This window comes from Pristiophorus japonicus, chromosome 7 (genome assembly GCF_044704955.1).
Source record: "Pristiophorus japonicus isolate sPriJap1 chromosome 7, sPriJap1.hap1, whole genome shotgun sequence".
NCBI classification, from domain to species: Eukaryota; Metazoa; Chordata; class Chondrichthyes; family Pristiophoridae; genus Pristiophorus; species Pristiophorus japonicus.
In genome coordinates, this window is record NC_091983.1 from 199,663,177 (window position 1) to 199,687,012 (window position 23,836).

Consider the following 23,836-nt stretch of genomic DNA (forward strand, 5'->3'; position numbering starts at 1 on the left):
CTTCATCTTTCACCTCTCTCTTCATAATTATAAACCTTCATCCTTAGGATCGCTCTTCCACCATGCCCATGTGTGAAGTAATGTGCAATGAAAAAAAATCTTGAGTCCAATTTGAAAACTGCAAAAGTTTTACGGTATTGGCAAGGTTAAAGGATGAAATGAATCATAGAAACATAGAAACATAGAAAATAGGTGCAGGAGTAGGCCATTCGGCCCTTCTAGCCTGCACCGCCATTCAATGAGTTCATGGCTGAACATGCAACTTCAGTACCCCATTCCTGCTTTCTCACCATACCCCTTGATTCCCCTAGTAGTAAGGACTTCATCTAACTCCTTTTTGAATATATTTAGTGAATTGGCCTCAACAACTTTCTGTGGTAGAGAATTCCACAGGTTCACCACTCTCTGGGTGAAGAAATTCCTCCTCATCTCGGTCCTAAATGGCTTCCCCCTTATCCTTAGACTGTGTCCCCTGGTTCTGGACTTCCCCAACATTGGGAACATTCTTCCTGCATCTAACCTGTCTAACCCCGTCAGAATTTTAAACGTTTCTATGAGGTCCCCTCTCATTCTTCTGAACTCCAGTGAATACAAGCCCAGTTGATCCAGTCTTTCTTGATAGGTCAGTCCCGCCATCCCGGGAATCAGTCTGGTGAACCTTCGCTGCACTCCCTCAATAGCAAGAATGTCCTTCCTCAGGTTAGGAGACCAAAACTGTACACAATACTCCAGGTGTGGCCTCACCAAGGCCCTGTACAACTGTAGCAACACCTCCCTGCCCCTGTACTCAAATCCCCTCGCTACGAAGGCCAACATGCCATTTGCTTTCTTAACCGCCTGCTGTACCTGCATGCCAACCTTCAATGACTGATGTACCATGACACCCAGGTCTCTTTACACCTCCCCTTTTCCTAATCTGTCACCATTCAGATAATAGTCTGTCTCTCTGTTTTTACCACCAAAGTGGATAACCTCACATTTATCCACATTATACTTCATCTGCCATGCATTTGCCCACTCACCTAACCTATCCAAGTCACTCTGCAGCCTCATAGCATCCTCCTCGCAGCTCACACTGCCACCCAACTTAGTGTCATCCGCAAATTTGGAGATACTACATTTAATCCCCTCGTCTAAATCATTAATGTACAGTGTAAACAGCTGGGGCCCCAGCACAGAACCTTGCGGTACCCCACTAGTCACTGCCTGCCATTCTGAAAAGTCCCCATTTACTCCTACTCTTTGCTTCCTGTCTGACAACCAGTTCTCAATCCATGTCAGCACACTACCCCAATCCCATGTGCTTTAACTTTGCACATTAATCTCTTGTGTGGGACCTTGTCGAAAGCCTTCTGAAAGTCCAAATATACCACATCAACTGGTTCTCCCTTGTCCACTCTACTGGAAACATCCTCAAAAAGTTCCAAAAGATTTGTCAAGCATGATTTCCCTTTCACAAATCCATGCTGACTTGGACCTATCATATTACCTCTTTCCAAATGCACTGCTATGACATCCTTAATAATTGATTCCATCATTTTACCCACTACCGATGTCAGGCTGACCGGTCTATAATTCCCTGTTTTCTCTCTCCCTCCTTTTTTAAAAAGTGGGGTTACATTGGCTACCCTCCACTCCATAGGAACTGATCCAGAGTCAATGGAATGTTGGAAAATGACTGTCAATGCATCCACTATTTCCAAGGCCACCTCCTTAAGTACTCTGGGATGCAGTCCATCAGGCCCTGGGGATTTATCGGCCTTCAATCCCATCAATTTCCCCAACACAATTTCCCGACTAATAAGGATTTCCCTCAGTTCCTCCTCCTTACTAGACCCTCCGACCCCTTTTATATCCGGAAGGTTGTTTGTGTCCTCCTCAGTGAATACCGAACCAAAGTACTTGTTCAATTGGTCCGCCATTTCTTTGTTCCCCGTTATGACTTCCCCTGATTCTGACTGCAGGGGACCTACGTTTGTCTTTACTAACCTTTTTCTCTTTACATATCTATAGAAACTTTTGCAATCCGTCTTAATGTTCCCTGCAAGCTTCTTCTCGTACTCCATTTTCCCTGCCCTAATCAAACCCTTTGTCCTCCTCTGCTGAGTTCTAAATTTCTCCCAGTCCCCGGGTTCGCTGCTATTTCTGGCCAATTTGTATGCCACTTCCTTGGCTTTAATGCTATCCCTGATTTCCCTTGATAGCCACGATTGAACCACCTTCCCTTTTTTATTTTTACGACAGACAGGAATGTACAATTGTTGTAGTTCATCCATGCGGTCTCTAAATGTCTGCCATTGCCCATCCACAGTCAACCCCTTCAGTATCATTCGCCAATCTATCCTAGCCAATTCACGCCTCATACCTTCAAAGTTACCCTTCTTTAAGTTCTGGACCATGGTCTCTGAATTAACTGTTTCATTCTCCATCCTAATGCAGAATTCCACCATATTATGGTCACTCTTCCAAGGGGCCTCGCACAACGAGATTGCTAATTAATCCTCTCTCATTACACAACACCCAGTCTAAGATGGCCTCCCCCCTAGTTGGTTCCTCGACATATTGGTCTAAAAAACCATCCCTTATGCACTCCAGGAAATCCTTCTCTACCGTATTGCTTCCAGTTTGGTTAACCCAATCTATGTGCATATTAAAGTCACTCGCACTCACTAATTCCTGGTTTCCAGCAGGGGATCAGTCCAATCTTATTTAATTATGCTGTTTTTTTTTCCTTAATGCAATTTTTCCATTAAGACTGTTGAATAAGAATTAGACACACGGACTGTTTGTTATTAGTCACATTTATACCCCTGGTTGGACTCGTCTTAGAAATTGACGGTTGATGTCAATTTCAAGCATGATTGTAGACATATAAACAGCAAGGAGCCATTTACTGGGCTCAGTCCCAGTGAATTAACGACTCTTGCTTACTGCAAAGCTGGAGATTGTACCAGGCTGTTGAAACTGTTAATATTGAACTTGACACATAGCGCTGGCATGCAGATTAGAAGGTGCCAGCTTCAGGTTCTGGTCTGTACTGATTTGAGTCTGGCTAGTTGGCCATAATCCCTTTTTTAAAAAAAGCCAGTTTTGTTTCCTTGTTCCTTATCAGTGCCTAGTGACCTCACTGAAAAACGCGCTGGTACGCGTCTTGGACTCCGCCTCGATGCCTACCACAGTGTATTAGCTCGCACACAAAGAATGGCCGCTTGGATGAGGTGCTGGAAGCTTCTTTGGGACAATGGAACTAGTCCCAGCAAGCAATCTCGGAGAAGAGGCGAGAAAACTAGAAAACGAGGGCGAGGTTGCAAATTGAATGTGGTCCTAGGAGGGTTTGATGCTGACAACGTATGTCTAAAATGGAAATCTGTTCTGTTATGTATGTAAACCTGTAAATACCATGTCTAACCACCAGAGGGCTTATCCCCTGGCGTCCCAAGGGATCCCACAATTTCTTGGGAGCACCTGTATATAAGGAGGCCTCACAGGCTGGAGAGGCACTCTGAGATCTGTAATAAAGGACTACAGTCACACTTTACTTTGAGCTTGCAGTATCTAGTCTGACTCTTTATTCAAGACGTAACACGTTCAGTGCTGTCATCCCTTTAACAAGTACAACATTCTCCAAAAGAAAAAAATAATTAGCATGTGATTCCACATAGCAGAATGGATGCAGGGCAGATTAACTTTTGGGATTTTATTTTAAAGACACAGGAAAGCCTAGATTTACTGATGGATGTCAATTCAATAAAGATAAAAACAACTTGCATTTATATAGCCCCTTTTCTGACTGTAGAACATCCCAAAGAGCTTTACAGTAAATGAAATATTTCTTGAAGTCACTGTAGGAAACACGGCAGCCAATTTGCACACAGCAAGCTCCCACGAACAGCAATGAGATAATGATCAGATAATCTGCTTTTAGGGATGTTGGTTGAGGGATGAATATTGGCCAGGACACCAGGGAGAACTTCCTGTTCTTCTTCGAAATAGTGCCATGGGATTTTTTACGTCCAACTGAAAGGGCAGCCGGGGCCTCGGTTTAACGTCTCATCTGAAAAATGTCACCTCCAACAGTCCAGCACTCCCTCACTACTGCACTGGAGTGTCAGTTGAGATTTTGACCTTGGAGTGGGTTGACAGTGTTTTATTTTAAACGGGGTAACACTGACCACAAATTCTGGACCTTGTGGATTTGCAACGTGACAGAATAACAGATGTTTGGAACAAAAGATTGAACTGCATGGTAATTGGTGCTACAGTCAGGCTCTTGGCAGACGGGGTGATGTAGTGAGGGCATCTGAGACACAGCAGCAGCCCTTCTGTCAGTAAGCACCCAGGCAAAAAGTACAATGCAGAACTAATAAGATAGGCAAGACAAGTGTGGGGGTGGACGAAGGGGAATCAGAAGATAGCATTGAAGACAGAAGCAAAATACTGCGGCTGCTGGAAATCTGAAATAAAAGCAGAAAATGCTGTAAGTGCTCAGCAGGTCAGGCAGCATCTGTGGAGAGAGAAACAGAGTTAACGTTTCAGGTCGATCATCAGAACCAAAAAATGTTACCGATGTAACAGTTTTTAAGCAAGTGCAGAGGCAGGGAAAGTGGAGGAATGGGAGGAAAGAACAAAAGGGAAGGTGTGCAATAGGGTGGAAGGCAGGAGAGGGGTAACGGTGCAAGGCAAAAGGAGATGGTAATGGAACAAGTAAAGAAACAAAAGATGGGTCTAGAAGAGGTGTAAATGGGGATAGCAGAATCATCAATAGCTTCCATCCAATAATGGGGGTAGTGGTTATGCTGGTTTACTATACAAGGTAAGGTAGTCCTGTATCATGAATGGGGTATTCAATAGTATTAGGACCTTTGTAGCCCTGTTCCTGACCATTCAACTCATTACAGTTGGCACTCAATATGAGCAAAAGTGTTCAGTCTGTGGTTATGGTTGCCAAGACCCATGGATTTTGACACTGCTATCGATTTCCATGTTTCACCTGTTCTTGACATGTCTAACAACCTATGTTCAGCATTGGTCTGAGGCCAGGTTCTTCCATTCTACACTGATCCAATGAAGCTCAATGTAAGCTCAAGGAACAGCACCTCATCTTTCGAGCAGGTACTTTACAGCCTTCTGGTCTCAACATCAAGTTCAACAATTTCAGCCCAGTAAACTAGACAAGCTTCTGGCAGGGGGACTAAAACCTTCCGTGGGAGGGGTGGGTGTGGCCGGCGTCTCCAACTGCTGGCTGATGGCACTCTGGTTACTGACCCTTCTACCAGTGGAAACAATTTCTCCTTATTTACTCTTATCAAAACTCCATATAATCTTAAACACCTCGATTAAATCTCCCCTTAGGGAGTTGGAGAAAGAAATATGCAGATAAATTAGGAAAATTAGTAAAAAAATATAGAATAATAATCATGGGTGATTTCAACTATCCCGATATTAATTGACCAGAAGAGATAGGCAAAGGGGATAAGGGAATGGAGTTCCTACAATGTGTACAGGACTCCTTTCTAACCCAATATATAAAAAGTCCAACAAGGGAGGATTCGCAATTGGATCTAGTAATGTGGAATGAACCAGAGCAGATAAGAGAAGTAAAAGTAGGGGAACATTGAGGCAATAGTGACCATAATATAATACGCTTTAAGATGATATTTGAGAAGGACATAGCATGACAAAAACCAAAGTAATAGATTGGAGAAAAGCTGATTTTGAGGGGCTGAGAATAGAACTTGAGAAAATAAAATGGGCAACAATATTGGCAAAAAAATGATGTAGAACAGCAATGGGAAACATTTAAAACGATTTTCAACCAAGTGCAGGAACAATATATTCCACTAAAAGGAAAGAACAAACTAAACACTAATGAGACTCCACGGATGAATAAAGCTATAAGGGAACAATTGAGGGTAAGGAAAGAGGCGTACATTAAGACAGCAGGGGAGTGTATGATAAGCGAGAATATGAAAAGATTAGGAGAGGTCAAAAAAACAATTAGGAAGACAAAGTGGAACTATGAAATTAAATTATCAAGGAACATAAAACAAAATAGTAAAATATTTTACAGGCACTTCAATTTAAAAAAAAGGAAGGTTGGGATGGGAATAAGGCCATTAAAGGGTAGACAGGATAATACCACAGGTAACAATCATCATCATCATCATCATAGGCAGTCCCTCGGAATCGAGGAAGACTTGCTTCCACTCTTAGCATGAGTTCTTAGGTGGCTGTACAGTCCAACAGCTAACAATAGAGAGATGGCAGAAATATGAAATAATTATTTGGCTTCAGTGTTTACCAGGGAGATAAAACAGGTGGACAGTACATTGGATGATGAGATTAGTAATGAGATAAGTACATTTATAATAAAAGAAGGGATATATTAAATAAACTAATCAAACTCAAAGAGGATAAAACCCCTGGCCTGGATGGATTACGTCCACGCATTTTAAAAGAATCTAGAGAAGAGATAGCAAAGACATTACTACACAAATTTAATAATTCGTTAGAAAAAGATGTAGTGCCAGAGAACTGGTGAATAGCTAACATAATATCTGTATTTAAGAAGGAGGATAAAACATGTCCAGGGAATTATAGACCAGTCAGCTTAATATCGGTGGCAGGAAAAATAATGGTATCCTTACTGAAGGAGAAAATAGAAGAACATCCAGAAAGCAAAAGTATAGTAACGAGCTTCTAAAGGAAGAGAGTAGCTAAAGTAAACATTGGTTCCTTAAAGGATGAGACTGGGGAATTAATAATGGGAAACATGGGGAGACTTTGAACAAGTATTTTGTAATAGTCTTCAAGGTAGAAGACAATAAAAGCATCCCAATAATGGGGGGGAGGGGACTTAAAACAATCACGAGAGAAAAAGTAGAATCATAGAAATTTACAGCGTGGAAGGAGGCCATTTCGGCCCATCGTGTCTCTGCCGGCCAACCAAGAGTTATCCAGCCTAATCCCACTTTCCAGCTCTTGGTCCGTAGCCCTGTATGTTACGGCACTTCAAGTGCACATCCAAGTATTTTCTAAATGTGGTGAGGGTTTCTGTCTCTACCACCATTTGAGGCAGTGAGTTCCAGATCCCCACCATCATCTGGGTGAAGAAATTTCCCCTCACATCTCCTCTAAACCTCCCCCCATTAACTTTAAACCTATGCCCCATGATCAGTGTTATCCTGTCCTTCCTATCCACTCTATCCAGACCCCCAGAATTTTATACACCTCAGTCAGGGCTCCCCTCAGCCTCCTCTGTTCCAAAGAAAGCAGACCCAGCATTTCCTCATAGCCAAAATTCTCCAGTCCAGGCAACATTCTTGTAAATCTCATCTGCACCCTTTCCAGTGCAATGACATCTTTCATGTAACACTGCCTATTTTAGTGCCATAGTATTAGGCAAACTAATGGGTCCCCTGGTCCTGATGGCCTGCATTCTAGGGTCTTAAAAGAGTGGCTGCAGAGATAGTGGATGCATTGGATGTAATCTACTAAATTCTGGATTCTGTAGTGGTCCCGGTGGACTGGAAAACCGCAAATGTAACACCCCTATTTAAGAAAGAAGTCAGACAGAAAGCAGGAAACTATAGACCAGTTAGTCTAACATCTGTCATTGGAAAAATGCTGGAGTCTGTCATTAAGGAAGTAGTAGCAGGTCATTTAGAAATCATAATGCAGTCAAGCAGAGTCAGCATGGTTTTATGGAAGGGAAATCATGTTTGACAAATTTGCTGGGAGTTCTTTGAGGATGGAATGAGCTGGGTGGATAAAGGGGAACCAGTTGATGTCGTGTATTTGGATTTCCAGAAAGCATTCGATAAGGTGCCACAAAAAAGGTGACTGCACAAGACAAGAGATAGAAACATAGAAACATAGAAATTAGATGCAGGAGCAGGCCCTTTGGCTCTTCGAGCCTGCACCGCCATTCAATAAGATCATGGCTGATCATTCAACCTCAGTACCCCTTTCCTGCTTTCTTTCCATACCCCTTGATCCCATTGGCCGTAAGGGCCGCATTTAACTCCCTTTTGAATATATCTAACGAACTGGCCTCAACAACTTTCTGCGGTAGAGAATTCCACAGGTTAACCACTCTCTGAGTGAAGAAATTTCTCCTCATCTCGGTCCTAAATGGCTTACCCCTTATTCTTAGACTATGACCCCTGGTTCTGGAACTCCCCAGCAATGGGAACATTCTTCCTGCATCTAACCTGTCTAATCCAGTCAGAATTTTATATGTTTCTATGAGATTCCCTCTCATTCTTCTAAACTCCAGTGGATACAAGCCCAGTCGATCCAGCCTCTCCTAATATGTCAGTCCTGCCATTCCAGGAATCAATCTGGTGAACCTTCGCTGTACTCTCTCAATAGCAAGAACGTCCTTGCTCAGATTAGGGGACCAAAATTGAACACAATATTCCAGGTGTGGCCTCATCAAGGCTCTGTACAACTGCCGTAAGACCTTCCTGCTCCTATACTCAAATCCTCTAGCTATGAAGGCCAACATGCCATTTGCCTTCTTCACCACCTGCTATACCTGCATGCCAACTTTCAATGACTGATGTACCGTGACACCCAGGTCTCATTGCACCTCCCCTTTTCCAAATCTGTCGCCATTCAGATAATATTCTGCCTTCCTGTTTTTGCCACCAAAGTGGATAACCTCACATTTATCCACATTATACTGCATCTGCCATGCATTTGCCCACTCACCTAACCTGTCCAAGTCACCCTGCAGTCTCTTAGCATCCTCCTCACAGCTCACACTGCCACCCAGCTTCGTGTCATCTGCAAACTTGGAGATATTACATTCAATTCCTTCATCTAAATCATTGATGTATATTGTAAATAGCTGGGGTCCCAGCACTGAACCTTGTGGCACCCCACTGTCTGCCATTCTGAAAAGGTCCCATTTATTCCGACTCTCTGCTTCCTGTCTGCCAACCAGTTCTCTATCCACGTCAGTACATTACCCTCAATACCATGTGCATTAATTTTGCACACTAATCTCTTCTGTGGGACCTTGTCAAAAGCCTTTTGAAAGTCCAAATACACCACAACCACTGGTTCTCCCATGTCCACTCTACTAGTTACATCCTCAAAAAATTCTAGAAGAATTGTCAAGCATGATTTCCCTTTCATAAATCCATGCCGCTTTCCAAATGCGCTGCTATTTCATCTTTAAGAATTGATTCCAACATTTTCCCCACCACCAATGTCAGGCTAACCGGTCCATAATTCCCCGTTTTCTCTCTCCCTCCTTTTTAAAAAAGTGGTGTTACATTAGCTACCCTCCAGTCCATAGGAACTGATCCAGAGTCAATAGACTGTTGGAAAATGATCACCAATGCATCCACTATTTCTAGGGCCACTTCCTTAAGTACTCTGGGATGCAGCCTATCAGGCCCTGGGGATTTATCGGCCTTCAATCCCATCAATTTCCCTAACACAATTTCCTGACTAATAAGAATTTCCTTCAGTTCCTTCTTTTCGCTAGACCCTCGAACCCCTAGTATTTCCGGAAGGTTGTTTGTGTCTTCCTTAGTGAAGACAGATCCAAAGTATTTGTTCAATTGGTCTGCCATTTCCTTGTTCCCCATTATAAATTTACCTGATTCTGTCTGCAAAGGACCTACGTTGGTCTTCACTAATCTTTTTCTCTTCACATATCTATAGAAGCTTTTGCAGTCAGTTTTTATGTTCCCTGCAAGCTTCCTCTCATACTTTATTTTCCCCCTCCGAATTAAACCCTTTGTCCTCCTCTGCTGAATTCTAAATTTCTCCCAGTCCTCAGGTTTGCTGCTTTTTCTGGCCAATTTATATGCCTCTTGTTTGGATTTAACACTATCCCTAATTTCCCTTGTTAGCCATGGTTGAGCCACCTTCCTCTTTTTATTTTTTACTTCAGACAGGAATGTGCACTGTGTTGGGGGTAATATATTAGCTTGGATAGAGGATTGACTAACTAACAGAAAATAGAGAGTTGAGATAAATGAATCGTATTCAGATTGGCAAACTGTAACAAGTGGGGTGCCAAAGGGATCAGTACTGGGGCCTCAACTATTTACAATTTATATTAATGACTTGGATGAAGGTTCTGAGTGTAATGTAGCCAAATTTGCTGATGATACAAAGATAGGTGGGAAAATAAGTTGTGAGGAGGACGCAAAGAATCTGCAAAGGGATAAAGACAGGCTAAGTGAGTGGGCAAAAATTTGGCAGATGGAGTATAATGTGGGAAAATGTGAGGTTATCCACTTTGATAGGAAAAATAAAAAAGCAAATTATTATTTAAATGGGGAGAGATTACAAAATGCTGCGGTACAGAGGGACCTGGGGTCCTTGCGCATGAAACACAGAAAGTTAGTATGCAGGCACAGCAAGTAATCAGGAAGGCAAATGGAATGTTGGCTTTTATTGCAAGGGGGATGAAGTATAAAAGTAGGGAAGTCCTGCTGCAACTGTACAGGGTGTTGGTAAGATCACACCTGGAGTACTGCATACAGTTTTGGTCGTATTATTTAAGGAGGGATATGCTTGCTTTGGAGGCAGTTCAGAGAAGGTTCACGAGGTTGATTCCTGAGATGAAGGGGTTGTCATATGAAGAAAGATTGAGCAGGTTCGGCCTATACTCATTGGAGTTTAGAAGACTGAGAAGTGATCTTATAAGATTCTGAGGGGGCTCAACAGGGTAGCTGCAGAGAGGATGGTAATGCAGTAGATGTAATTTATCTAGATATTGAAAAGGCCTTCGATAAGGTACCCCATAATAGACTGATGAACAAGGTCAGGGAATGTGGTGTCAGTGGACAAGTAGCAGAATGGATAGCTAGTGGCTTCAAGACCGAAAGTAGAGAGAAAGATGGAGTAAAAGGTAGCTATTCACAATGGCAGGTGGGTAGTGGTGTTCCACGAGGATCAGTGCTGGAACCACTGTTGTTCACAATTTAATATTAATGATTTAGACTTTGGAATCAAAAACACAACTGGATGACACCAAATTATGGGGGGATAGTCAATACTGAGGAGGACTGCAACAAATTAAAAACGACATTAACAAACTTGCAGAATGGGCATATAATTGGCAAATGATGTTCAACACAGATAAATGTGAGGTATTACATTTTAGTAGGAAGAATAGGGAGGTTATTTATTACTTGGAGGGTGAGAGTCCACGAAGGGTAGAGGAACAAAGAGATCTCGGAGTACAAATACACAAATTGGTAAAGGTTGTGACACAGGTTAGCAAGGCCATCAAAAGAGCAAACCAAGCTCGAGGGTTTATTTTTAGAGGTATAAAATTGGGAAGTTATGCTAAACATGTAGCGAACTTGGTTAAACCACACTTACAGCATTGTGTACAGTTCTGGTCGCCATATTATAAAAAGGATATAGAGGCACTGGAGAGGGTGCAGAGAAGACTTACAAGGATGATACCAGATATGCAAGTGTATACATATCAGGAAAGGATGAACAGGCTGGGTCTCTTTTCTCTTGAAAAAAGAAGGCTGAGGGGTGACCTAATAGAGGTCTTTAAAATGATGAAAGGTTTTGATAGAGTGGATACAGAGAGAATGCTTCCACTTGTGGGGAAGAGCATAACTAGAGGTCATCAATACAAGATAGTCACCAAGAAATTCAATGGGGAATTCAGAAGAAACTTCTTTACCCAAAGCATGGTGAGAATGTGGAACTCGCTACCACAAGGAGTGGTTGAAGCGAATAGTGTAGATGCATTTAAGGGGTTTGCTAGACGAGCATATGAGGGAGAAGGGAATAGAGGGTTATGGGGATAGATTTAGATGAGGAAAGACGGGAGGAGGCTTGAGTGGAGCATAAACATTGGCATGAACTGGTTGGGCCGAATGGCCTGTGTCTAAACCATATATCCTATGTAATCCTTAATTTTCTCTGATCTAAGGAGCACAATCCCAGCTTCTCTATTCTCTGCAGATAACTGAGGTTCCTCACCCTGGTACCATTCTGGTAAATCCCATCTGGGGCGTAAGGGTAATTTAATGTAACCTGGGTTGTTTCTTGATAGAATTGTTCCACAGTGCACTAGGAGGCAGAGTTTAGTGCCAGGAATTGTAATCCTTGAGTTCCTGCACTGTCGTTGGGAGGTGCAAGCCAGTGAGCTCCCCCACATGGAAAATGTTAGTGTCAGTTTTCCTTTAACCTCTCCTCTGGAAGCCAAGGGTATGGAGGAAAACTCTGCTGGCTGTGTCTTAGCTCACACCAAGTCCCATTCACCCATCACCCTTGTTGCTCGCTGAGCTACATTGGCTCCCAGTCCGGAAATTCATCAATTAAAAATGTCTTATCCTTGTGTTCAAATTCCTGCAGGGCCTCGCCCCTCCCTAATTCTGTAACTTCCTCCAGTCCTACAACCAATGTTCTCCATAAGCTGCGGGGCTGCAGGGAACTCGCGCAGCTGGCTTTTCAAAACAAAAACCGACCATGAATGGCCCATGCAGCCTCTTAAAGGCGCCCACAGGGCCAAACATTGCCTACAATCCCTCTAGATCTCTGCATTCCTCCAACCTGGGTCTCATGCATCCCGCCCTTCCTTTGCTCCACCACCGTGCCTTCTGCTGCCTAGGCCCTAAACTGTGAAATTCCCTCCCTAAACCTCTCTGCCTCTCCACCTCTCTCCTTCTTTAGGATGCTCCTTAAACTATGTCTCTTTGACCTGTCCTAATGCCTCCTTATGTGGCTCGGTGTCAATTTTTATTTGATAACACTCCTGTGAAGCGCCTTGGGACGTTTTACTACGTTAAAGGTGCTATATAAATGAAAGCTATTGTTGAAATCGCAGAAACCCTGCAGAAATTATTGGCATGAGTATTTTAATAAAGATTTACTGCTCATTGGGGAGCTGTGCTCATTTTAATAGAGAGTGGCAGATTAGGTTTAAAAATAGGTTCCTCTCTCTAGTCAGCTATATTTGGGGAGGCTTTTTTACCATCTTGCCCTCTGAGCCCTCCACAGTTGACATATGGATTCTTCTTTAAAAATGTTTTGAAACCTGATATTCCTGTCTCTTATGAACCATTTCCTTCGAAATTCCTTCGGTGGAGATAACCATCTGATTAGAAACCCCCAACAGAAACAACAGAATTGTGTTGAAGGTTGTTCTCTGATTAAATCTCTCCATCTGTCTGTTTCAGTCTCTGCCTTGGCCTCTCTTCTGTCTGTGTTTGTATGTATTTCTGTATGTGTGTATATCTCTGTCTCGATGCATCTTTCTGTCTATGTATGTGCGTCTCTCCCAATCTGTGTGTCTGTGTCTGTATCTCTGTCTCTGTGCTTCTCTCTGTTTATATGTGTCTCCCCTGTCAGTGTGTTTCTCTCCCTATCTGTGTATTCTTCTCTGTCTGTGTGTCTCTCCCTATTTATCTATTCCTCTTTGTCTGTGTGCCCCTCTGTGCTTTTTTCATAAGAACATAAGAACTAGGAACAGGAGTAGGCCATTTGGCCACTCGAGCCTGCTCCGCTCCACCATTCAATAAGATCATGGCTGATCCAATCTTGGTCTCAACTCCACTGTCTGTTCCCCATATCATTCAAAAATCTGTCTATCTCTACCTTAAATATACTCAATGATCCAGCCTCAACAGCTCTCTGGGATAGAGAGAATTCCAAAATTCACAACCCTCTGAGAGAAATTCCTCCTCATTTTCATTTTAAATGTGCGACCCCTTATTCTGAAACTATGCCCCCTAGTTCTAGATTCCCCCATGTGGGGAAACATCCTCTCCGCATCTACCCTTCCTAGCCCCCTCAGAATCTTACACGTTTCAATAAGATCACCTCTCATTCTTCTAAATTTCAGTGAGTGTAGGCCCAATCTGCTCAACCTTTCTTCATAAGACAACCCCTTCATCTCAGGAATCAACCTAGTGAACCTTCTAACTGCCTCCAATGCAAGTATATTCCTCCTTAAATAAAACTGTACACAGTACTCCAGGTGTGGTCTCACCAGCACCCTGTACAGTTGTACCCAGTGACCCAGAGACGAAGAGTCCCACAGGGCCTGGTCAACCCTCAAAGCTTCCATAATCAACACCTGTGAAGAGACGCTTGGTCACTCGACCAGGAAACACCAAGACTGGTTCGACGAGAATGACCAGGAGATCCAGGAGCTAATATGCCGCAAGTGCAAGGCATTCTTGGACTGGAAGCAGCAACACAACTTGAGGGCAAGAAAGCAGCTCTTTAGACGTCTGAAGGTCAAGGTCCAACAGAAAACCCGTGACCTAAAGAACAGCTGGTGGGTGGAGAAAGCTCAGGAAATCCAGCAGCTAGCCGACAACCACAACGTGCGAGGATTCTTCAGCGCAGTCCAGGCGACCTATGGCCCAAGCACCCAACACCCTACCCCACTGCTGGCCAAGAACGGGGAGGTGCTCATCAAGGACAGAGAGGCTGTCAGTGCCTGCTCGAAGGAGCACTTTGAGGATCTCCTCAACCGAGACTCTGTCTTTGACGTGAGTATACCACAGCATGCCACCCGCCACCATCACAAGCACAACCCCAGCCTGGCACGAGGTTGAAAAGGCCATCCGACAACTGAAGAACACCAGTCATTGGGAGCAGATGGAATCACCGCCAAAGCTCTAAAACATGGCAGAGAAGCACTACTGGCGTGGATACATGACCTCATCTCTCTTATCTGGAAGGAGGAGATCATGCCAGGAAATCTCAGAGACGCTGTAATTGTGACCATGTTCAAGAAAGGTGACCAGTCTGACTGCGGTAACTACAGAGGAATCTCCCTGCTGTCGACCACCGGGAAAGTCATCGCAAGAATCCTCCTGAATCGCCTTCCTCCTGTGACTGAAGAGCTCTTCCCAGAGCCAAAATGCGGATTCCGCCCACTAAGGGGCACAATGGACATGATCTTCACTGTGCGGCAGATACAAGAGAAATGCAGGGAACAGCACCAACCCTTGTACATGGCCTTCTTCGACCTCACAAAAGCCTTCGACATTGTCAACCGTAAGGGATTATGGAGCATCCTCCTCAGGTTTGGCTGCCCCCAAAGGTTTGTCACCATTCTCCGTCTGCTCCACGATGGCATGCAAGCTGTGATCCTGACCAACAGATCCACTACAGACCCATTCCACATTCGGACCGGGGTCAAGCAGGGCCGCGTCATCGCACCAACGCTCTTCTCGATCTTCCTTGCTGCAACGCTCCATCTCACCCTCAGCAAGCTCCCCGCTGGAGTGGAGCTAAATTACAGGACAAACGGGAATCTGTTCAACCTCCGCCATCTCCAGGCCAGATCCAAGGTCTTCCCATCCTCCATCATCGAACTACAGTACAGCGATGACGCTTGCATCTGCGCACACTCGGAGGCCGAACTCTAAGCCATCATTAGCACCTTCACCGAGGCGTACGAGAGCATGGGCCTTACATTAAACATCTGTAAGACAAAAGTTGTCTACCAACCTGCTCTCGCCTCTCAGCACTGCCCCCCGCTTATCAAAATCCACGACGAGGTCTTGGACAACGTGGAATATTTTCCATACCTTGGGAGCCTACTGTCAACAAGGGCAGACATCAACGACGAGGTCCAACACCGCCTTCAGTGTGCCAGTGCAGCCTTCGGTCACCTGAGGAAGAGAGTGTTTGAAGACCAGGACCTGAAACCCGGCACTAAGCTCATGGCCTACAGAGCAGTGGTGATACCCACCCTCCTATATGCCTCAGAGACATGGACTATGTACAGCAGGCACCTCAAAGCATTGGAGAAGTACCACCAACGCTGCCTCCGCAAGATCCTGCAAATCCATTGGCAGGATAGGCGCACCAAAGTCAGTGTGCTCGCTCAGGCCAGTATCTCCAGCATCAAAGCACTGACCATGCTCGTTCAGCTCTGCTGGACAGGCAGCATCATCCACATGCCTGACACAAGACTCCCAAAACAAGCATTCTACTCAGAGCTCCGACACGGCAAGTGAACCCCAAGTGGGCAGAGGAAGCGCTTCAAGGACACCCTCAAAGCCTCCTTGAAAAAATGTAACATCCCACCGACACATGGGAACTCCTGGCCAAAAACCGCCCAAAGTGGAGGAAAAGCATCCAGGCCGCTGAACACCTCGAGTCTCTTCATTGAGAGCAAGCTGAAGCCAAGCGTTGACAATCGAAGGAGCGCACGGCAACCCAGGCTCCCCACCTACCCGTTCCTTCAACCACCATCTGCCCCATCTGTGACAGAGACTGTAGATCCCGCATTGGTCTCTTTAGTCACTCGAGAACTCATTTCTAGTGTGGAAGCAAGTCATCCTCGCCTCCGAGGGACTGCCTATGATGATGATGTACAATTGTAGCAAGACTTCCCTACTTTTATACTCCATCCCCCTTTCTGTTTATATCTGTCTCCCCCTGTTGGTGTATGCCTCTCTGTCTATGTGTCCCTCTCCGTCTATGTGTCCCTCTTCATCTCTGTGTCTCTCCCTATCTGTGTATTCTTCTCTGTCTATGTGTTACTCTGTGTGCCCCTCTCTGTGTGTACCTTTCTGTCTTTATCTATATCTCGCTGTCTGTATCTGTCTCGGTGTATCTTTTTGCCTGTGTGACTCTGTCTCTGTGTTTCTGTGCATGTGTCTCTTCCTGTCTGTGCCTCTTTCTGTATATGTGTATCTCTTTGTGAGAGTGTGTTGTAATCTCTGTCTATGTTTTTGTGTATGTATATATATCCCTGTCTGTATCTCTCTCGATGTATGTATGAATCTTTCTCGCTCTCTGCTGTGCTATCTAAGTCTGTCTTTTTGTGTGTGTGTGTGTGTGTGTGTCTTTGTCTCTGAGTGTATCTCTGTCTGAGTCTATCTTTCTCTCTTTGTGTCTGTCTCTGTCTGTGTGTGTTGTGCTCGATCCGTCTCTGCCTCTTTGCCTCTCTCTCTCTCTGTACCTCTCTCTGCCTCTTGCCGTTGACCTCTTTTGGCTCGGCTCCCTTGTTTACAGCTTACTCAGAAGGCAGCTAAACAAACTGCAGCTGGGCTGACTTGAAATGCAAAGCACATTCATTCACTGCAGAGATTCGAGCCGAGGAAGGCAGGCCAGTGGCGCTGTCACTGTGTAACACTCCAGCATTCAAGAGCAGCTCAACACCCGGGGAAGAAAGATGAAAAACAAGATCTGCTGTAGCTGCACATTTGTCAGTAAGGTTAGCCCTATTCACCATCGGCAAGTATTAAGATCATTCCTGGATTAGTAGTACAGTGAAGGCTTGTAACGGCCAACGTCTTACATCTGACCGGCGTTTGTAATTGTGTGTGCCTGTGTTGGCGTTCTCCTGTGGGAAGCCTGTGCAGGCTCAATGGTGTAAAGAAGACTAAGAAGACAAGACACGAATTGGGTGATAGCGAGCCTGAATATCCTCTTCTTTCCCTCTACATTCCTCCTCCTCCTCCTTTGCCTCTGCTCCCATCCCTACAGCCTAGCCCCCGAACCACCCCCCCCCCCAAAATTGGAACCCGTGCGCTGGACGAGAATCCATAAGGACAACCGGCGAGGAACGAAGGACGCGGCAGCAGGGACAAAGAGCGTAGAGGCACCGCGCTCTGCCACCGGTAGATCTGCACAAGTAAGTACAGGAAAGGAGATTGCTTGGCTCTGTTGTACACTCAGTGCTCCCGTTGTCGAGGAGTTGCTGGCAGTGTCGATATTCTAGTGAGACGCTTGAACTGCGTGTCAGTCCATTGCACGTGGTGTCCGAGCTAACGCGCGGAGAAGATTTACGAGGATGATACCAGAAATCCGAGGATATACATATTAGGAAAGGGGGAACAGGCTGGGTCTCTTTTCTCTTGAAAAGAGAAGGCTGAGGGGTGACTTAATAGAGGTCTTTAAAATCATGAAAGGTTTTGATAGAATGGATACAGAGAGTGTTTCCACTTGTGGGGAAGAGCATAACTAGAGGCCATTAATATAAGATAGTCACCAAGAAATCCAATAGGTTAATTCAGAAGGAACTTCTTTACCCAGAGAGCGGTGAGAATGTGGAACTAGCTACCACAGGGAGTAGTTGAGGCAAATAGTATAGATGCATTTAAGGGGAGACTAGACAAGCATTTGGGGGAGAAAGGAATAGAGGATTATGCTGATAATTTAGATGAGGAAAGACGGGAGAAGGCTTGAGTGGAGCATAAACACTGGCATGGACTGGTTAGGCTGAATGCCCTGTTTCTGTGCTGTATATTCTGTGTCATCCTATGTAAATGTTAACGGAGCACTGCTGGCAATCGGTGATTGAGTAGAAGGTTTACTTGATCGGTTCTTAAGGCGGTGCCATTTGTAGCTTTCAGAGTTTTCCAGTTCAGTTCCCCAGAAGGACAACTCCAGAAATGGTGTCCCACAGGAATATACTGTGGTGCTGATTTACAGCCAGTTTTACAATTGAAAAAATTAAATTGAATTTGTACAGGCAGATGTTAATGGCAGTGTGATGACATTTGCGTGCTGTCGTGCATTTCTCAACTGTCAGTACCATGAGCAGGATGGGGTGGTGCCCCTTTAAGATGCAAGAGATCCGTCTCTGAAAGGAATTTCTGTCTTCTGATTAAAATAATAATTCCTAACATAAGTCAAAGAAGCTGCAGCAGACTACAACCCTACCAGCCCCGGAAATAAGACAATAAATAAATCAATAACTGTACCACATAAAACATTACGACACAAGATAAGAGCTCGGTGTTGGGGGTATTGGGGGTAACATATTAGCATGGATAGAGGATTGGCGAACAAACAGAAAACAGAGAGTCGGGATGAATGGGCTATTTTCAGGATGGCAAACAGTGTCTAGTGGGGTGCCGCAGGGATCAGTGCTGGGACCCCAACTATTTACGATCTATATTAATGAAGGGACCGAGTGTAATGTAGCGAAATTTGCTGATGATACAAAGATGGGTGGGAAAGCAAATTGTGAGGAATCAGCAAAGGGATATTGATAGGTTAAGTGATTGGGCAAAAATTTGGCAGATGTAATATAATGTGGGAAAATGTGAGGTTATCCACTTTTGTAGGAAAAATAGAAAGGCACAATATTATTTAATTGGAGAAAGACTGCAGAATGCTGTGGCACAGAGGGATATTCTTAAAATTTCAGAATCCCATAACTGTTACACAGGTCAGTGCAATTCTTCACTGATGCAAACCAAGTTACGTTAATAGAAAATAAGCAACCACTCAAACTTACAAGGAGACAAATCGCAGTCCAATTTTGAACAGTTTATTTACAGTTATGTTACATTTCACATCAAGAGATGACACACAAAAAGTTAGCATGCAGGTACAGCAAGTAATTAGGAAGACAAATGCAATGTTGGCCTTTATTGCAAGGGGGATGGAATATAAAAGTAGGGAACAGGACGTTGGTGAAACCACACCTAGAGTACTGTGTACAGTTTTTGTCTCCTTATTTAAGGAGGGATATAATTGCTTTGAAGGCAGTTCAGAGAAGGCTCACGAGATTTGTTATGTATGTAAACATTACCAATGTGTAAAACTTGCCACCAGGGGGTGCACCTGTGGGAGACCCAAGGGTCACCTGCACACCCTGGGCAAGCAGATATAAAAGGCAGTCTACCATGCTGCTTCCTCACTCTGGAGTTACATTAAAGAGACCAAGGTCACAACAGTTTGAGCTTACAATATACAGTCTTGTGGAGTTATTCTGAACATAACAATTGGCGACGATTAACAGATCACGAACTTTCACGCGGTTATGGCTGCCATTGGTATTCTTGAGAGATTTGTTGAGGGTAGATGATTGGGTAGCCTTCGTTGAGCGTCTTGACCATTACTTCGTGGCCAACAAGCTGGAAAAGGATGAAACCGTGGTCAAGCGCAGGGCGATTCTCCTCACCATTTGTGGGTCCATGATATATGGCCTCATGAAAAATCTGCTAGCACCGATGAAACCAATAGAGAAGACATGTGAGGAGTTGTGCACGCTGGTTCGAGAGCACCTCAAGCCGAAGGAGAGCATCTTGATGGCCAGGTATCGCTTTATACGCACCATCGCTCAAGGGCCAGGACATGGCGAGCTATTTCGCTGACCTAAGACGCCTTGCGGGACCACGCGTATTTGCTGGATTTTTGGGGGAAGTGTTGCGGGACTTTTTCGTGCTTGGAATCGGCCACGAGGTCATTCTTCGCAAACTGCTGTCTGCCGAATCCCTAGATCTGAGCAAGGTCATCACGATAGCCTTTCATGTCCATGACGATAACACTAAACAGATATCATTGCAGCATCGAAACTCACTGGCAAGTACTGTGCATAAAATAATGCCTTCAGCAGACAGAACTGTACCTGGCAGGGCCTACATGCCTGCAGAGGCCAGACCTAGGGTGACTCAGAGTCCGCCGTGGGGCGTGAATACGAATCCATTAACATCATGTTGGCGCTGCGGGGGTAATCATCGAGCCCATCAATGTCAATTCAAGCACTATGTGTGCAAGGACTGTAGAACAATGGGGCACCTCCAGCGAATGTGCAGACATGCTGCGACTCATCACGTGGCAGAGTGGGCAGAAGATGGCCAATCCGACGGGGATCACTCTGAACGAGTAAGAGAGACAACTCAACCCGAGGCTGAAGAAGTGTATGGGGTACACACCTTCTCCACCAAAAGCCCTCCGATAATGTTAAAAGTCAAATTAAACAGCATTCCAGTTTCTATGGAATGGGGGCGAGTCAGTCAATGACCAGGTATCACTTTATACAGGTATCGCAGATGCAGTATAATATGGATAAATGTGAGGTTATCCACTTTGGGGGCAAAAACGCGAAGACAGAATATTATCTGAGTGGTGGCAGATTAGGAAAAGGGGAGGTGCAACGAGACCTGGGTGTCATGATTCATTAGTCATTGAAATTTGGCATACAGGTACAGCAGGCGGTGAAGAAGGCAAATGGTATGTTGGCCTTCATAGCTAGGGGATTTGAGTACAGGAGCAGGGAGGTCTTACTGCAGTTGTACAGGGCCTTGGTGAGGCCTCACCTGGAATATTGTGTTCAGTTTTGGTCTCTTAATCTGAGGAAGGACGTTCTTGCTATTGAGGGAGTGCAGCGAAGGTTCACCAGACTAAATCTGGGAATGGCTGGACTGACATATGAGGAGAGACTGGATCAACTGGGCCTTTATACATTGGAGTTTAGAAGGATGAGAGGGGATCTCATAGAAACATACAAGATTATGACAGGACAGTACAGGTTCGACACGGGTAGATTGTTCCCAATGTTGGGGACGTCCAGAAACAGGGGACACAGTCTAAGGATAAGGGGTAGGCCATTTAGAACTGAAATGAGGAGAAACTTCTTCATTCAGAGAGTTGTTAACCTGTGAAATTCCCTGCCACAGAGAGTTGTTGATGCCAGTTCATTGGATATATTCAAGAGGGAGTTAGATATGGTCCTTACGGCTAAGGAGATCAAGGGGTATGGAGAGAAAGCAGGAAAGGGGTACAGAGGTGAATGATCAGCCATGATCTTATTGAATGGTGGTGCAGGCTCGAAGGGCTGAATAACCTACTCCTGCACCTATTTTCTATGTTTCTATGTCTATGTTTCTATGTTTCAATTATGAGCCAGAAGACTTTTGAGAAACTGTGGGGCAACAAGGCACAAAGGCGAAAACTAAGCCCGATCCACACCAAAGAGCTCATACCAGTCATTGGCAGTGCGGCAGTGAAGGTATCGTACGATGGAGCTGTGCATGTGATTTACCACAATAGAATGTACCAGGCGATGGCCCAACGCTGTTCGGCAGAAGCTGGCTAGGAAAGATCCGATGGAACTGGAATGACATCAAAGCACTGTCTTTGGTGCGCCTAATGGGGTACTGAAGTTGCATGTTCAGCCATGAACTCATTGAATGGCAGTGCAGGCGCGAAGGGCCGAATGGCCTACTCCTGCACCTATTTTCTAAGTTTCTCTGTTTCTAAGTGCTAAACAAATTCCCGTCGTTATTCGAGCCAGGCATCGGCAACTTCACAGGCGCCAAAGTGCAGATCCATCTATTCCCTGATGCATGACCTGTTCATCACAAGGCCCGAGCGGTTCCATACATGATGCGAGAGAAAGTCAAGATCGAGCTGGACAGACTTCAACGCGTAGGGATCATATCTCCAGTAGAGTTCAACGAGTGGGCCAGTCCAATTGTTCCGGTGTTGAAAAGCAATGGGATGGTCAGTATCTGCAGGGACGACAAGCAACGATCAAACGAGTCTTGTTACAGGACCAGTATCTACTACCCAAAGTGGATGACCTGTTCGCAATGCTAGCATGGGGGAAGTCATTCACCAAGCTGGATCTAACCTCTGCTAATTGACACAGATGCTGGCTAAACCTTCGAAAAGATTGACGTGCACCAACACGCACAAAGGACTGTTCATATACCACAGATGCCCCTTTGGGATTCGCTCGGCTGCGGCCATCTTCCAGAGGAACATGGAGGGTCTGCTGAAATCGGTTCTGCGCACCGTGGTGTTTCAAGATGACATCCTGATCGCTGGTTGCCACACTTGCACAACCTGGCAGAGGTTCTCAAGCGACTGGACAGAGCGGGACTCGGGCTGAAACGCTCCATGTGTGTTTTCCTGGCACCAAAGGTCGAATTTCTGGGGAGAAAGATTGCGGCGGACGGCATCAGACCCACGGACTCCAAGACGGAGGCCATCAAGAATGCACCCAGACCACAGAATGTGACGGAGCTGCGTTCGTTCCTGGGACTCCTCAACTATTTTGGTAACTTTGTACCAGGGTTGAGCACTTTGCTGGAACCATTGCATTTATTGCTGCGTAAGGGTGATGACTGGGTTTGGGGTAAATCTCAAGAGACAGCCTTTAACAAGGCCAGAAACCTGCTATGTTCTAACAAGTTACTTGTATGACCCGTGTAAATATTTAGTACTGTTTGACCCGTGTAAACGTTTAGTACTAGTTTGGGATGCATCTTTGTACGGGGTCGGTTGTGTGTTACAGCAAGCCAATGTGTCAGGCAAACTGCAACCGGTTGCATATGCGTCCAGAAACTTATCTAAGGCTGAAAGAGCCTACAATATGGTTGAGAAAAAAGCATTAGCATGCGTATACAGGGTTAAGAAAATGCACAGTACTTTTTTGGACTCCAGTTCGAGCTCGAAACCGACCACAAGCCGCTCATTTCGCTGTTCTCAGAAAGCAAAGGTATTAACACCAATGTTTTGTCCCGATCCAAAGATGGGCACTAACATTATCTGCGTATGATTATGTAATCCGCCACAGACCAGACACTGAGAACTGTGCTGATACCTTCAGTCGGCTGCCATTGCCCACCACCGGGATGGAAAGGGCGCTACCCGCAGACTTGCTTCTTGTAATGGATGCCTTTGAGAGTGAGTGGTCACCCGTCACAGCTCACCAGATTAGGACCTAGACTAGCCAGGACCCTATGCTATCATGAGTAAAAAGCTGCGTCTTCAGTGGGAGCTGGTCGGCCGTTCCCGGGGAAATGCAAGACGAAATTAAGCCGTTCCACCGACGCAATGATGAAATGTCCATCCATTTGTATTGTCTCCTATGGGGGAATCGTGTTGTTTTGCCAAAAAAAGGCAAGGAAACGTTTATACTCGACCTTCACAGTACCCACCCAGGCATAGTCATGATGAAGGCTATCGCCAGGTCGCACGTTTGGTGGCCCGGCATTGACTCGGAATTGGAGTCATGCGTACATCAATGTAACACTTGCTCACAGTTGAGCAATGAACCAAGGGAGGCCCCACTGAGTCTGTGGTCATGGCCCTCCAAACCGTGGTCAAGGGCTAAGCAAACTGGAAACAATAC

At 45.1% G+C, this 23,836-nt stretch overlaps 1 protein-coding gene across 4 annotated transcripts in view; it reads left to right on the plus strand.

Annotated features, from left to right (window-relative positions):
• daam2 (dishevelled associated activator of morphogenesis 2) overlaps window positions 1–23,836 on the plus strand; it is a 397,560-nt gene that overhangs the window by 68,836 nt on the left and 304,888 nt on the right. The window contains exon 1 of one of the 4 annotated variants that reach the window (XM_070885705.1): window positions 17,532–17,596. The exons of the other annotated variants lie outside the window; for them this stretch is intronic. The gene's annotated coding sequence lies outside the window, so the exon portion shown is untranslated. Of the gene's footprint in view, window positions 1–17,531; window positions 17,597–23,836 lie in introns of those variants that run through there. 4 annotated transcript variants of the gene reach the window in all.